This window comes from Symsagittifera roscoffensis, chromosome 9, assembly GCF_963678635.1.
Source record: "Symsagittifera roscoffensis chromosome 9, txSymRosc1.1, whole genome shotgun sequence".
NCBI classification, from domain to species: Eukaryota; Metazoa; Xenacoelomorpha; order Acoela; family Convolutidae; genus Symsagittifera; species Symsagittifera roscoffensis.
Window position 1 is genome coordinate 45,542,324 of NC_087070.1, and position 13,911 is coordinate 45,556,234.

Here is a 13,911-nt window from a genome sequence, read left to right on the forward strand (position 1 = left end):
TATAACTTCGCGCACGTACGTCTGTGGTGCTGTTTTCTTCCCGTCATACTCAGGGTAGAAGAACGTTAACGGAAGAGCTTTTTCGTGACCAGTTAGCATCTTATGCGGACTGATTCCTGTGGTTGAATGCTCTGTGCTGTTGTAAGCACCCATCACTTGCGGCAAGTGCCTATCCCAGTCATCCATGTAGCGTCAGCAATAGACTCTCAACATGGATACCAGCGTGCGATTTTGCCTCTCGAGTAGCCAATCGTTTGTGGGTGATAAGTGGTCGAGTGGGCCTGTGCCACTTGTGACCTCTTCATTAACTCCTTTGTGAGATCACCCACGAATGCTTTGCCATATTCTGATTGGAATGTGATGGGGCAGCCGTGTCTCGCTACCCATAATTTTATCAAGTGATCGCACGTTTCTTCCGCTGATGCTGTCATGCAGGGGGCTGCCTCTGCGGATTTCGTGAAATGATCAATCATTGCCAGCACTTGATTGTAGCCCGTGTCTGTCATGCATATCTTCTGATGATCAATTTGCACCACCTCGTTGAATCCTGATGACTATTGACTGCAGGGAAAACCTCAATTTCCGGGGTCCTTCGCCTGTTGCCATGACAAGCATGCAGAGATCCACTTTTCACAAGCCTTCTTCGAACCAGGCCATTCGAATCATTTATGTATCCTGTTGTACACTTTGTCCACGCCTTGATGGCCCATCTTGTCATGTGAACAAAAGAGCAATTCGGTCTGGTATAACTGTGGTAACACTAATGAAATATACTTGTAAAGCACCTTGTCCTCTTCCTTTTGTTTACAGGCCACGATCCCGTCTTTGTTCAGGTACAACAGATTTTTTCTCTTCATGTAAAATTGCTTCAAAATATTATAGCTGTCTTCCTTCAAATCTCCTTTGTCAGGTGCCCCGTTCTTGACCCATCTTTTCAGATTGCTCGTCATTCTGTCATTTCGTTGAGCCCATAGGAGGTCCGACAGCCGGTATCTGACTTTCAAATACGTCTTTACCACGTTTAATTGCCCGCTTATTATCTCCGGAGCATGAGCATCATCCATCAACTTGACACACCATATCTTCTTCAAAGGCGTTGCTTCCTGCCAAGATGGCTCCAGATTGGTGCAGAAGACCGTACCATGTGGCAGTAATCTATTTGGGTGTTTTGACACAGCTATCAGTTCGCGCTCCTCTGCGGCATTGTCCTATACAGTGCCCTCCTCATCAGAGGTATATCTGTCTCTGTCCGGATCCTGATGCATTTCGCGGTCCACCCCGCGCTGTTTCCATTCCACCAACAAGTAATGAATTGCAATCTCCGAAACATCCGAATTGGAAGTAGTCTCCGATGTATTTTCCCACGACTGGGACCCCGAGTGGGTGGAGGGCACATCACTGGAACCGATGGATTCCACATCATTACATTCCGACTTGTCTGTGATGTTTCTCGGCTCCCCGGACTCAACTTTGTCCCTTGGTCGCCTTGAATCCGACTCCCATGACAATCTTCTGTCCTTTGGTGGTCTCGACATTGTCTCCCCGGACAAGTCGTCCTGTACGGGCTCCAAAGTAGCTGACTCCCCGGACATTGTCTCGTCCCCGGATGAACAATTCAAGCTCGGTTCGTACTCTTCCCTTGCATCCGTAAATTATATTTTTCTCGTGAAGCTGGATTTCGCCTTGACACTTCAGTGGCTTGGACTTGTGTCGATTTCCCACGATCTGTGAACGAAGTCCTCAACAAGACATCCTTCGGCATTGAGGTCACTAGCTGGTTCACTATCGACCGGCAATTCCATTCCAAATCGCGACTGCGAATTTCACTTGCCTCTTCTCCGTTCTCTCAGTGACGGTCAACCGTTGGACGGTCTCCATCCACTCACGATCAAGTCTTTCGACTTCTCTATCCAGCAAGTCAAGGAGCTTCCCCATGACGTCCGGCGCCACGTTCACTGTCATATTTTTTTCAGGGCTATGCTGTTTATACCCAGCCTGGTAAGCTCTTGCTGCACCAGATTGGATCGGATCAGCAGATCCAATGGGACAGGATCACCCCTGGCCAATACCTTTATTTCAGCGGGCGTCTCCACCGGAAGTTCAGGGTGTCCTGGTATGGGGTGCCCTGACTTGTCCAGCCACCTGGTGAGTGGTAGCTTACCGTAGCTTTCCTTATCTAGAAATGAAAATCCATCTTTGATTTCTGCCTGATTGGCCTGCTTCTCTTCTAAGCGCTCATAGAATTCTGTCTTCTATCTGAGGTTATCAACATTCTGATGCTTGTCACGGATACGGTGCTCTATGATCATGTGGTATCCATCCAGGCGTACGATCCAACGACCAATATAACTTTGGTCCATCGAATAGGTTTTCAGCCAGGCAAGGGCACGATTATCGACACGCAATTTGAAGGGAGCACTCCCCTAGTAGGCCCTGTATTTTTCCACGAAAGTGATCACCGCGAACATTTCCGCTTTTGGTGCCCCGTACTTTATCTCAGTATCGCTCAGGACCTTACTTCTGTAGGCTATCGGACGGAGAACCGTTCTCCCGTTCCACTTTGCTCCTTGTGAAGTAATGCCTGATATCGCAACTAACACGAACATTCCCTTCTCTGTTGGCATGCCGAGGATTGGTGCCTCGCAAAGTTCAGGTACCTCATCAGTCCAAGTGAATTTTTTGCCTTTATTTCTCATCAACTGCTGCATGGGGTATACTTTATCGGCGTATCCCTGACGAACTCCCAATAATAGTTAGCAAACCCCAAAAAGCTCATCAGTTATGTATCTGGTTTGGATGCCTTCCAGGTCAAGGCGGCTTCGACCGCTTCGGGATCCGGTCTCTTTCCATGCTTATCCACCAGGCGGCCCAGATAATTTATGGAGTCTCTGAGGATTTCACACTTTGAGGGTTTACACTTCAGGCCCGTCTGCTTCATGCAAGTAAATACCTCATCCAACCTCTCTATGTGATCCTCCAGGTTTGGTGTTGCTATCACAGCGTCATCGACATAACACATGATGAGGTTTCCGAATTTCTTTGTCTCACTCGTGAGTGCCTGGGCCATCAGTCGCTGGAATCGGGCCGTCGCGTTGCACAATCCGAACGGCATCCTCTTCCACTGGAACAATCCCAGCTCGCACGCGAAGCCCGTTTTCTCACGATCTTGCTTTCTGAGTAGCTTTTGCCAGAACGCCGAGCCCAAATCTAACGTCGTGAAGAACTTCGCGTCCCCCAGCTTGGAAAGGCTCTCATCGATGCGGGGAATCGGGTATGCGTCCTTTATCAACACTGCGTTCAGATCACGAAAATCACAACAAAACCCTGAGTTGCTCCCCTTTCTTTTTAGCCATGACCATGCCACAAGCCCACAGGGACTTCGACGGCTCGATCATGTCGTATTCCATTAACATCTCGAGACCCTTCCTGCACGCTTCCGACTTATGAGGGGTCATTCTTCTCGCCCCTTCCCTATGAGGTACCGAGCCCTCTTCTATCTCAATCTCGTGTTCTACAAAATTGCAGCAACTTATTTCTTTGTCTCACTCGTGTTTGCCTGGGCCATCAGTCGCTGGAATCGGGCCGTCGCGTTGCACAGTCCGAACGGCATCCTCTTCCACTGGAACAATTCCAGCTCGCACGCGAAGCCCGTTTTCTCACGATCTTGCTTTCTGAGTAGCCTTTGCCAGAACGCCGAGCCCAAATCTAACGTCGTGAAGAACTTCGCGTCCCCCAGCTTGGAAAGGCTCTCATCGATGCGGGGAATCGGGTATGCGTCTTTTATCGTCACTGCGTTCAGATAACGAAAATCACAACAAAACCCTGAGTTGCTCCCCTTTCTTTTTAGCCATGACCACGCCACAAGCCAACGGGGACTTCGACCGCTCGATCATGTCGTATTCCATTAACATCTCGAGGTCCTTCCTGCACGCTTCCGACTTATGAGGGGTCATTCTTCTCGCACCTTCCCTATGAGGTACCGAGCCCTCTTCTATCTCAATCTCGTGTTCTACAAAATTGCAGCAACCTCTGTCGATCTCATGCTGTACTCAAGTTGTAATCAGGTTGTACTCTTTTGTCAATTTCAGTTTGTTCTGGGCAGTTCCAGTCCTCTTCGGCATAAGGTCCACTGGCAGACCGCGATTATCTACCACCTCATTCCCGTCGTTTTTGTCGCGCGTACCTCTTTCAATTACTTCACAAGCAGGATCCACTATCAAATAGTCTCCTTCCTTCATGTCCACTGGGATGCACCAGTCCTCTGATGAGGCATTGTGCGGTTTGATGGTTTGGTAATGAGCTGCTCTCCCGTTGCTCAGTCAATAAAACCGACCTCCTTGGTGCACTTCTGTTATTTGAAATGGACCGCGCCATTTTTAAATAATTTTTTGGTTCCTTTTGGTGGAACTACCTCCTGGAATACCCAGACGTAATCGCCGACTGAGTAGGCTTTTGCATCCGCAGTCCTTTTATCAAATCTCCTTTTTGTCTAATTTGCGCCTGTTGCGTGTTCCTCCTGCATAAGTCATTGAGGTCCTGCTGCCTCCTTATAACTTCGCGCACGTACGTCTGTGGTGCTGTTTTCTTCCCGTCATACTCAGGGTAGAAGAACGTTAACGGAAGAGCTTTTTCGTGACCAGTTAGCATCTTATGCGGACTGATTCCAGTGGTTGAATGCTCTGTGCTGTTGTAAGCACCCATCACTTGCGGCAAGTGCCTATCCCAGTTATCCATGTAGCGTCAAGCGTCAGCAATAGACTCTCAACATGGATACCAGCGTGCGATTTTGCCTCTCGAGTAGGCCAAACGTTTGTGGGTGATAATTGGTCGAATGGGCCTGTGCATTTGTGACCTCTTCATTAACTCCTTCGTGAGATCACCCACGAATGCTTTGCCATTGTCTGATTGGAATGTGATGGGGCAGCCGTGACACACCATATCTTCTTCAAAGGCGTTGCTTCCTGCCAAGATGGCTCCAGATTGGTGCAGAAGACCGTACCATGTGGCAGTAATCTATTTGGGTGTTTTGACACAGCTATCAGTTCGCGCTCCTCTGCGGCATTGTCCTATACAGTGCCCTCCTCATCAGAGGTATATCTGTCTCTGTCCGGATCCTGATGCATTTCGCGGTCCACCCCGCGCTGTTTCCATTCCACCAACAAGTAATGAATTGCAATCTCCGAAACATCCGAATTGGAAGTAGTCTCCGATGTATTTTCCCACGACTGGGACCCCGAGTGGGTGGGGGCACATCACTGGAACCGATGGATTCCACATCATTACGTTCCGACTTGTCTGTGATGTTTCTCGGCTCCCCGGACTCAACTTTGTCCCTTGGTCGCCTTGAATCCGGCTCCCAGGACAACCTTCTGTCCTTTGGTGGTCCCGACATTGTCTCCCCGGACAAGTCGTCCTGTACGGGCTCCAAAGTGGCTGACTCCCCGGACATTGTCTCGTCCCCGGATGAACAATTCAAGCTCGGTTCGTACTCTTCCCTTGCATCCGTAAATTATATTTTTCTCGTGAAGCTGGATTTCGCCTTGACACTTCAGTGGCTTGGACTTGGGTCGATTTCCCACGATCTGTGAACGAAGTCCTCAACAAGACATCCTTCGGCATTGAGGTCACTAGCTGGTTCACTATCGACCGGCAATTCCATTCCAAATCGCGACTGCGATTGTCACTTGCCTCTTCTCCGTTCTCTCAGTGACGGTCAACCGTTGGACGGTCTCCATCCACTCACGATCAAGTCTTTCGACTTCTCTATCCAGCAAGTCAAGGAGCTTCCCCATGACGTCCGGCGCCACGTTCACTGTCATATTTTTTTCAGGGCTATGCTGTTTATACCCAGCCTGGTAAGCTCTTGCTGCACCAGATTGGATCGGATTAGCAGATCCAATGGGACAGGATGACCCCTGGCCAATACCTTTATTTCAGCGGGCGTCTCCAACGGAATTTCAGGGTGTCCTGGAATGGGGTGCCCTGACTTGTCCAGCCACCTGGTGAGTGGTAGCTTATCGTAGGTTTCCTTATCGATGAAATGAAAATCCATCTTTGATTTCTGCCTGATTGGCCTGCTTCTCTTGTAAGCGCTCATAGATTTCTCTCTTCTATCTGAGGTTATCAACATTCTGGTGCTTGTCACGGATACGGTGCTCTATGATAATGTGGTATCCAACCAGGCGTACGATCCAACGACCAATATAACTTTGGTCCATCGAATAGGTTTTCAGCCAGGCAAGGGCACGATTATCGACTCGCAATTTGAAGGGAGCACTCCCCAAGTAGGTCCTGTATTTTTCCACGAAAGCGATCACCGCGAACATTTCCGCTTTTGGTGAGCCGTACTTTATCTCAGTATCGCTCAGGACCTTACTTCCGTAGAGTATCGGACGGAGAACCGTTCTCCCGTTCCACTTTGCTCCTGGTGAAGTATGCCTGATATCGCAACTAACACGAACATCCCCTTCTCTGTTGGCATGCCGAGGAATGGTGCCTCGCAAAGTTCACGTTTAATGTTTTCAAATGAAACTTGTGCCTCATCAGTCCAAGTGAATTTTTTGCCTTTAATTCTCATCAACTGCTGCATGGGGTATATCTTATCGGCGTATCCCTGACGAACTCCCGATAATAGTACCCCAAAAAGCTCATCGGTTGTGTATCTGACCGCTTCGGGATCCGGTTTCTTTCCATGCTTATCCACCAGGCGGCCCAGATATTTTATGGAGTCTCTGAGGATTTCACACTTTGAGGGTTTACACTTCAGGCCCGCCTGCTTCATGCAAGTAAACACCTCATCCAACCTCTCTATGTGATCCTCCAGGTTTGGTGTTGCTATTGTTGTTGTTGTTGTTGGGGATTCACAGCACTGCTGTTGGGATTCTTGGTCCCGGCGTCTTCTCCAAAACAATGTCCACTTGTTTCTGCACGTGATACAATCACAGAATAATTGCCACGTGCACGTTGTCATTTCTGAAAATCTCTCGTTTACAAATTTCCACATCGTGTTTAAAATTCTCGTCTTGAGGCCGATTCGTTTATCAAAATGAATATATGGTTCTAATCGATTTACAATCCTACTGGTTCTGAAATTCGTTTCTCGCTTTTTCCGTTCTCACTTTTCGCATCTCAAACATTTCTGTATTTCTAGCCCGTGTGGTTCGCCTGTTTAACACTATTTCATTTCGTTCATTAGAATCAAGACTGGCAAGAAGTAAGATGTTATTTAGCTGGATGAACATGGGCAGGGGTAAAATGTTTAGCAAGCGTAGTTCGTTGATGTACACTCCCGTTTTATTTCCAGTGATCCACCGGATTACTTTCTTTTGAAATCGCTCCAACTGCAATTGATCCCCCCTCGATATATGTGTACATGAGAGTCCGTATAATAACACTGGGAGTATTAGTGACTTATACAGGCCTAACTTTACAAACGTATTTATCTTTGCTGATAGGTTTCTTCTCAGGAGGTACAGTACTTGGTTTGCCTTCTTTAATCTTGTTTCAATGTGTACCTTCCAACTTAAATCGCCCGACACAAAAATTCCCAGATCTTTCACAACCATCGATGTTCCAAGCACTACACCAAAAAGCATAGAGTTAGCGTCTCCGCCCCTAAAACTTACTTTTGCACATTTATCTAGTGCTAATTCCATTTTGTTTTCAGTTACCCACTGCTGAATTTTGTCCAGATCTTCTTGAATTTCAATTGATGTTTTTTTGATGGAAAGTAGTTTAAGAACATCGCAAAAATATATGGTTCAGAGAATTTGAGTACTTCAGGTAGGTCGTTAATAAAAAATGCAAAAGAGCAGTGGTCCTAAAAGTGATCCTTGGGGAACACCACTAGTGACTTCTAAAACTTTTGAGCTGATATTGTCTACTCGTACAAACTGTTTCCTGTTTTTCAAATAGTCATAGAGTACCTCTAACATGCAGCCTCCTATTCCTATAAGTGCAACTTTCTTAAGTAGATCAAAATGCGGAACTTTATCAAAGGCTTTTGCAAAGTCAGTGTAGACTGCTACAATTTCTGCGTTTGAGTCATTGTCAAGCGCTTCATATATTTCTTTCAGGAAAGAGAGCATGTTCGTCAAAACTGATCTACCTTTAGTAAAACCGTGTTGATGTTTCGTCAAATACCAGGCAAAGTAAGGGTACAGGTCTTTGTATATACATTTTACAAGGACTTTGCTGTCAATATTTAATAGCGATACTGGTCGATAGTTGTTCACCATTTTTCGGTCACCTTTTTTGTGAACAGGAGTAACTGCAGCTGTTTTCCATGAATCTCAAAAGTTTGTTCATCGGTTTGCATATATTGCGGTTCGTTTTCTGAAAAAAGCTAGGTGGCAACCCATTTGGGCCGCGTGACTTTGTTACGTCCAGAGTTGATAAAATTTCACTTACTGTCTTTTTCGATATATCAAAATTCGTTAACAAGGGATTTTCAAATTGAATATCTCTAATACTAAAACTTTCTTTAGGATTAAAAACTGAATGAAAGAAGTCGTTTAGCATGTTGACTTGTTCGTTTGGATTTGTGCTTTCAACTTCATCTTTTATGAGTAACTTAGGAAGACTTGTATGTTTATTCAAGTTCTTTAGGTGTTTAAAAATTACATTAGTGTTCCGTGTTCTAAACAATTCCTCTTGGTAGTTTTTCCTGTCCAATTCCGATGCTTCAGTTACTAAATTTTCAAACAGTTTAACTTGTTGTCTTCTGTAGTTGGTCGGTTTGAGTATACATGATTGCCGTTTTGTTTGTAACTTTTTGATCAAATTTGAAGTGCTACTTGTTATCCAAGGTGGATGTGATTTCCTATGTCTTGTTCTGAGAGGCACAAAACTCTTAATGATTTCATCCAAAAATTGGGTGTACTCCTCATGCGTTTTGTTAATGTTTGTGTGGCATACTGGTTCAAATGGGTTCTCGTTTATAAAATTGTTTATTCCTTCAAAATCGGCATTTCCAAAACTTCTAAGATTTTCCAAGTATGGTTTCGGCTCTGATACCGTGCATTCAATAGACAACATTATGGAATTGTGATCTGAGCAGTCATAAATCTTGGAAACGTTAAAATCTTGTTCGGCACTTGTATAGCAATTCCGATAGAAGGCTACGTCTAGTATGTTCTTCACACATGATGGGAAATCTATCGCCTGCCTAAAGAGTCCATTTTCAAAAATTTGCAGTATTTGGTTTTCTTCCTCGTCAGTACTGGTGAGGGTGTTCCAGTTTGTTTCTGGGAAATTTAAATCCCCACATAAGAGAAGCGGTTTGTTTTTAGGAATGGCTTTGATCAGTTGTTCAAATTCATGCACTTTGTATCTGTAATTACTGTTTTTTGGCGGATTGTAGAATGAGCCAATTATCATTTCAGTTTGATGAAGTTTTATACTACATAGCACACATGAATCAGGAATGTCATGTTTGGTGGATAAGTCCTCGGTAATTAGACTATTCTTGACAGCTATTAGGCTGCCTCCGTGACAGTTTTTACCACTCACAATAGCTCTATCAGATCTATAGATGTTATATTCACTTAGAAAAAGCTCTGATGATTGAATATTCTCGTTAAGCCAAGTTTTGCTTAAGCATATGACATTAAAATTTCCAACTGCAATTGCATTTGCTAGCTTAGTTCTTCTCTCTATGTTGATTAGGCTTCTAGTATTTAGTTGCAGAATGTTGAGGAATCCTAGTCAATGCTGGGATTCCTGAACTTCAGTGTCAATAGTTACTTTCACACCATCATTGAACAATTCTAGATTCCTTATTTTCAGCTTTTCGCGAGGAACGCCTTCATCTAGTAGTTGTCTTCGTTTCACAAGGATTTCGTTCTCTTTAATTGCACTCTCTTTGGTCAATGCTGGTAGCAGGTAGACCTCTTTTTCGACCAATTGTTCTCGCTTTTCTCGGCTTTTTGCTAGTACTAGTCGTGCTTCATGTTCGCTAGGTACAGTTACCAGCAGTGTTCTTGGCTTCATTCGATTACGATCAAATTTTCCCAGTCGTTTTAGTTCTATTATTTTCGGCTTCACTCCAATTATGTCTAGTATTTCGTTTACTTCGTCATTTGTTGGGACAAGGTTTTCTCCTTTTGTTTTCTCAGGGTCCTCTTTGACCCCTTGTATCCTAAAACTTTGATTTATGTTGTGATCAGAGTTAGATCTGGCAGCATGTTGAGTGGTTTGAGCTTGATTTATCCGGGTGGTGGTTTCAGCAGCTACAACGGCACTATAAGTTTTTTCCACTTTATCGCATGTCGTTTTCATTGCATTTCCAATTTTTTGATCTACTAAATCGGTAAGTCTTCTTTCCATGCTTTTAAGGCTTTCAGTTACATCAATGTTTGAGAGCTTCTCGTCTATGTTGGCCAGGGTTTTGCATCTTATAAAGTTGTCTCGTTCATTATTTTGCACACAAGTATTACAAAGCAACATGACATTCGGCCCTAGTTCTTTTATTCCATTTATGGCCACTAGAGACAACCCAACACAAGTTGGTTCCAAATGCATTTGAGCGTTGCATGCGACACAAGTGTATGTTTTCTCGTTGCCGGCAAAGCCTCTTTTACATGTTTTGCAGTTTTTGCACATTTTTGCTTATACTATGGATAGAAAAACAGTTAAACCTGGTGGTTACCGAAAAGGGGAGGCCTGTGGCTCACTCAGGGGAAAAAGAAGAAATAGACAAACCTGGTGGTTCCCGAAAAGGGGAGGCCTGCGGTTCACTATTTCTACTTACATTAATAGGGGCACTGACAGTTCTTGAAACGACACTCGTAATATACCAGATGTCCTTCTGTATTGCAGATGTTCGAATGTTTATCGTATAAAATTTTATTCTTGAGAATACTTTTAATGCCCTTCAGACCTTCTTCACTGAGGTGCACTTCGTCAGTTTTCAAATGATATGAGCTGTGGATTTTTTCACTCACTCCTCTAAACTTCCAAGTTCCTTTTATCTTTCTTAGGAATTCGTTTATTTTTGCAGATTGAGCTCGGTTCTCACTACGATGAGGGATTCCGATGATGAAAACTTTTTTGGCTCGTTCACACAGCTCCTCGGCTAGCTTCGACAGTTCTTCAGCAATGACGCCTGCAGGTATACTGGAGGGGTCTTTTCCGTTGAAGGCGTCGTTTCCGCCGATGAGCAGAGCGATGATGTTGAATTTGTCTTTCTCGGGTAAGAAGTTTTGGACCGCACCAAGTCGGGCCCCAGGTAGGTACAAGATATTGAAATTTGGAAAATCAAGATGGCGTGCTTGAGAATCCGCAATCAGGAGATTTTTTGAAGATGATGTCTTGAGCAAGTGATATCTTCTGTCGGACATTTTATCGCGGGGCAACCATTGCTACCCCGGTAAACAATTCAACTATCTGAAACTATTTAATAAGTTTATCACAACAATTAGGCTATATCTCATCTTGCTTTCTATCACGGCGTCATCGACATAACACATGATGAGGTTCCCGTATTTCTTTGTCTCACTCGTGAGTGCCTGGGCCATCAGTCGCTGGAATCGTGCCGTCGCGTTGCACGATCTGAACGGCATCCTCTTCCACTGGAACAATCCCAGCTCGCAAGCGAAGCCCGTTTTCTCACGATCTTGCTTTCTGAGTAGCTTTTGCCAGAACGCCGAGCCCAAATCTAACGTCGTGAAGAACTTCACGTCCCCCAGCCTGGAAAGGCTCTCATCGATGCGGGGAATTGGGTTTGCGTCCCTTATCGTCACTGCGTTCAGATAACGAAAATCACAACAAAACCCTGAGTTGCTCCCTTTCTTTTTAGCCATGAACACGCCACAAGCCCACAGGGACTTCGACGGCTCGATCATGTCGTATTCCATTAAGATCTCGAGGTCCTTCCTGCACGCTTCCGACTTATGAGGGGTCATTCTTCTCGCCCCTTCGCTATGAGGTACCGAGCCCTCTTCTATCTCAATCTCGTGTTCTACAAAATTGCAGCAACCTATTTCTTTGTCTCACTCGTGAGTGCCTGGGCCATCAGTCGCTGGAATCGGGCCGTCGCGTTGCACAATGTGATGTTTCTCGGCTCCCCGGAATAAACTTTGTTCCTTGGTTGCCTTGAATCCGGCTCCCCGGATAACTTTCTGTCCTTTGGTGGTCCCAACATTGTCTCCCCGGACAAGTCTTCCTGTTCGGGCTCAAAAGTTGCTAACTCCCCGGACATTGTCTCGTCCCCGGATAAAGAATTCAAGCTCGGTTTGTACTCTTCCCTTGCATCCATAAATTATACTTTTCTCGTGAAACTGGATTTCGCCTTGACACTTCAGTGGCTTGGACCTGGGTCGATTTCCCACGTTCAGTGAACGAAATCCTCAACAGGACATCCTTCGGCATTGAGGTCACTAGCTGGTTCACTATCGACCGGCAATTCCGTTCCAAATCGCGACTGCAAATGTCACATGCCTCTTCTCCGTTCTCTCAGTGACGGTCAACCGTTGGACGGTCTTCATCCACTCACGATCATGTCTTTCGACTTCTCTATCCAGCAAGTCAAGGAGCTTACCCGTGACGTCAGGCGCCACGTTCACTGTTCTATTTAGCAGGGCTATGCTGTTTATACCCAGCCTGGTAAGCTCTTGCTGCACCAGATTGGATCGGATTAGCAGATCCAATAGGACAGGATCACCCCTGGCCAATACCTTTATTTCAGCGGCCGTCTCCACCGGAAGTTCAGGGTGTCCTGGTATGGGGTGCCCTGACTTGTCCAGCCACCTGGTGAGTGGTAGCCTATCGTAGGTTTCCTTATCTAGAAATGAAAATCCGTCTTTGATTTCTGCCTGATTGGCCTGCTTCTCTTCTAACCGCTCATAGAACTCTGTCTTCCTACTGAGGTTATCAACATTCTGGTGCTTGTCAAGGATACGGTGCTCTATGATCATGTGGTAACCATCCAGGCGAACGATCCAACGACCAATATAACCTTGGTCCATCGAATAGGTTTTCAGCCAGGCAAGGGCACGATTATCGACACGCAATTTGAAGTGAGCACTCCCCAAGTAGGTCCTGTATTTTTCCACGAAAGTGATCACCGCGAACATTTCCGCTTTTGGTGCGCCGTACTTCATCTCAATATCGCTCAGGACCTTACTTCCGTAGGCTATCGGACGGAGAACCGTTCTCCCGTTCCACTTTGCTCCTGGTGAAGTATGCCTGATATCGCAACTAACACGAACATCCCCTTCTCTGTTGGCATGCCGAGGACTGGTGCCTCGCAAAGTTTACGTTTAATGATTTCAAATGAAACTTGTGCCTCATCATCCAAGTGAATTTTTTGCTTTATTTCTCATCAACTGCTGCATGGGGTATATCTTATCGGCGTATCTCTGGCGAACTCCCGATAATAGTTAGCAAACCCCAAAAAGCTCATCAATTGTGTATCTGTCTTGGGTGCCTTCCAGGTCAAGGCCGCTTCGACCGCTTCGGGATCCGGTCTCACTCCATGCTTATCCACCAGGCGGCCCAGATATTTTATAGAGTCTCTGAGGATTTCACACTTTGAGGGCTTACACTTCAGGCCCGCCTGCTTCATGCAAGTAAACAACTCATCCAACCTCTCTATGTGATCCTCCAGGTTTGGTGTTGCTATCACGACGTCATCGACATAACACTTGATGAGGTTCCCGTATTTCTTTGTCTCACTCGTGAGTGCCTGGGCCATCAGTCGCTGGAATCGGGCCGTCGCGTTGCACAATCCGAACGGCATCCTCTTCCAGTGGAACAATCCCAGCTCGCACGCGAAGCCCGTTTTCTCACGACCTTGCTTTCGTAGTAGCCTTTGCCAGAACGCCGAGCCCAAATCTAATCTCGTGAAGAACTTCTTGTCCCCCAGCTTGGAAAGGCTCTCATCGATGCGGGGAATCGGGTATGCGTCGTTTA

At 45.7% G+C, this 13,911-nt stretch overlaps 3 protein-coding genes across 3 annotated transcripts in view; 1 reads left to right on the forward strand and 2 right to left on the reverse strand.

Annotated features, from left to right (window-relative positions):
• LOC134854374 (uncharacterized) overlaps positions 1-11,408 on the reverse strand; it is a 95,942-nt gene extending 84,534 nt beyond the window's left edge. Inside the window, exon 1 of the mRNA XM_063870599.1 lies at positions 11,392-11,408. The gene's annotated coding sequence lies outside the window, so the exon portion shown is untranslated. The remainder of the gene's footprint in view (positions 1-11,391) is intronic.
• Positions 1-11,415, reverse strand: part of LOC134854376 (cdc42 homolog) — a 270,377-nt gene extending 258,962 nt beyond the window's left edge. Inside the window, exon 1 of the mRNA XM_063870601.1 lies at positions 11,390-11,415. The gene's annotated coding sequence lies outside the window, so the exon portion shown is untranslated. The remainder of the gene's footprint in view (positions 1-11,389) is intronic.
• LOC134854375 (ubiquitin-like modifier-activating enzyme 5) overlaps positions 1-13,911 on the forward strand; it is a 342,269-nt gene that overhangs the window by 240,091 nt on the left and 88,267 nt on the right. The gene's annotated exons all lie outside the window — the stretch shown is intronic.